Source organism: Trachymyrmex cornetzi, unplaced genomic scaffold, assembly GCF_001594075.2.
Source record: "Trachymyrmex cornetzi isolate Tcor2-1 unplaced genomic scaffold, Tcor1.1 scaffold66, whole genome shotgun sequence".
Lineage (NCBI taxonomy): Eukaryota > Metazoa > Arthropoda > Insecta > Hymenoptera > Formicidae > Trachymyrmex > Trachymyrmex cornetzi.
In genome coordinates this window covers 72,683-75,511 of record NW_017299981.1, presented here as the reverse complement: position 1 = coordinate 75,511, position 2,829 = coordinate 72,683, and positions in this window count along the sequence as shown.

The following is a 2,829-nucleotide window of genomic DNA, read 5'->3' as shown; positions in this document are numbered from 1 at the left end:
CTGGGAATTAATTAAATAGTCCGGCAACTCGAGGACGCGCGCGCGGCGAGCGGGCGCTAACTTTCTCGTTCCGAGCGGCGCTTGCGATATCTGCATGTCTCGTAAGATATTTTCAACTTTTCAGTTTAAAAGAACAATTATATCTACATTTAGTGTAATGAAACATCTATATTTGATATGGTACAAGAAAATGTATGTAAATCTGTAAATCAATGATGAAACGAAAGTGTGTACAACATTTTTATTACAATGATATATTTTCAATTATTGAAACATTTAGGTTTCGAAGGTTTCGAATTAAATATACAAAATTATATTTAATGTTTCTTTTAATTTGTTATTGAAATTCAATTTCGAAATTGTAACGTACCAAAAAATAATATTTATGCATTCTGTGTAGGTATACTACCTACACTAACCTTAATCAAAGTATTATTAATAAAGTATTATTAATTAGTAATAAAGTAGAAAATGGAGGAAATTATTTTGTTTAAGGTATTCATTCATCTTCCCTTCAAAACAAATCAATTTTGGAGACGAAAAACGGCAGGAATTAAGTTTAACACCTAATAGATGACAGCAGAGTATAGGGATTCGAAAGAGAATTGGAAGCAGATAAAATCCTTGGCTCAGCGGATGACAATGGAAAACTGATGTACTTGATACAATGATACGTCCTATTGGTTAACGCGATTAATGTCAGCACCTGCCTCTAATTGGCAAGATGTCTACAAAGAATAAAGAAAATCGAAGTTCAAATCCTGACCGAGGTGACATTTTTCGTAATAATTTCTTCGCAGTATTTAGATGTTCATTCGCATTAGTTATATTAAGTTGCCTTTCAATTTAATTTGTTATTACGTAGTCCAGCTTTAATCTACAATTGTATGTCGAGATGTATAAATAATCGACGTGTATTTCACTTCAACTAGAAATTGTAAAAATGTATACAAAAATATTATTTAAGCACCAAGACTCATCTTGATTAAATGTGACCCTCTGCACTCATTTGTGTTCATAGTTCATATATCTATTTCTAATGTTTAATACATATTTAGAAAATGCAGATAAAGAATTTAAACTGGTACAATTTAAAAACGATTGAAGCCGGCTGATAAATAAGGATAATTTTTAGGGATGCACCGGATATCCAAAAAGGATCCAGTATCCGGTATTATTATACTTTACTATCCGACTGGATAGACCGGATATCATTAATATCTAGTAATGCATACTCATAATGCTATAATATCTTATATCTTGTTCCAAAATTACAATTTTTTCTCTAATTCTTTTTTAAGATATTGTCCTAGAATTCGGTCGAGTATCTAGAAAATATCGGATATCCAACTCGAAAAATTGCCCTCCTGTATATGCAATGTTACATTCTTTTCGGACATCCAATATCCAGTAATTTTATGATCCAGTGCATCGCTAATAATTTTGTTTGTGCAGGAAAAGAACAGATGCAGTTAACATGGTGTCTGCCAGTGAAGCCAATGCCAAGTGTCCTCACATTGTTATTCAATTTTACTAGGATAGAATAACCTGGAAAAGAGCAAAAATAAAACCGTAATAGATGAGCTTCTTTGAAAAAGCCAGACTCCACATTTTTTGGGAAATTGACTTTTATTGTAATGTATGTATGCAGTTAAAGTCTCATTATAAATGTTTTGAAGCATTTGATTGATCATTAGAAAAACGAATTTTGCTAATTAGCTAATGAAAAAATATTTCAACGCATTTATATAGTATCACATTAATCGTGTGCTCTATATAAAATGTATTGTAGATATTTTCGAAGTGACTGTTTTTTTATTTTACTATAAACACAATAAATATATTTTTTTTTAATATTATTTATTTAATTTCTTTCAATCTCTTGATGCATTCGATTTCATACTTTTAGCAGTATGTCTATTTTTTTAGCTGCATGTTTTGTTCAATATTTTCTATATTTCTTTTTTTAATGCAAATTTGACAATAAGCAGGAAAAAATTGAATTTCACAAAGGTCTGTTCAATTATCCTGAATGTGTGTATTTTATTGTCGAAATTTTATTTCGAAGAAAAACATTTTCTAGTAAAAAAAATTATAATATACAAAATAACTTAAAATTTAAATTAATAATTGATATAATTTAAATTTTTGCTTTGCATATTTTAAGTGCAGAAAAGAAATAATATAACATGTACAATTGAAAAGAACAGACTTGTTTCAGGATCTATGATCCACAGCCTTGTTTCATCATTTTATTGCATTAGACGAAAGTCAATACAATGTATGCATCATATTGTTTATACACACGGCCTTAGGTTTTATCAGCGTATTTTTCCTCTTAATTAATTAGTACATATATTTTATATATATATATATATATTATACAATTTATATATACATATATATAAATTATATATATTATGTAATATATATATATATATAAATTGCATTGTCGAACTTTTAACAAATCATGTCGTTTTATTTACAAAAATCCGCTGGAGCACTTTATGGATGTTAACAAGAGATCAATGAGATCCTGGAGTGTCTATAAGTCCCTCAAAGTAACAGATTGTAGCTAGAAACTTATAGAAAATAGAAATCAATTTTTTTATGAGAATATATCAAAAAGAAATCTTTCTTTTAATTTACATCTCATCAGTAATAAAATTTTTTTAAGGAGGTTGTAAGAGCATAAAACACATATATTAATATTTTCGCTTTAAACAAACTACACACATGTGAAAGTTGTGTTCATAACATTCTGGTTTTATTGAGCAACACATTTTTATAGGTTATTTATTTTATTTGTTATTAGTTTTATTGTTATAA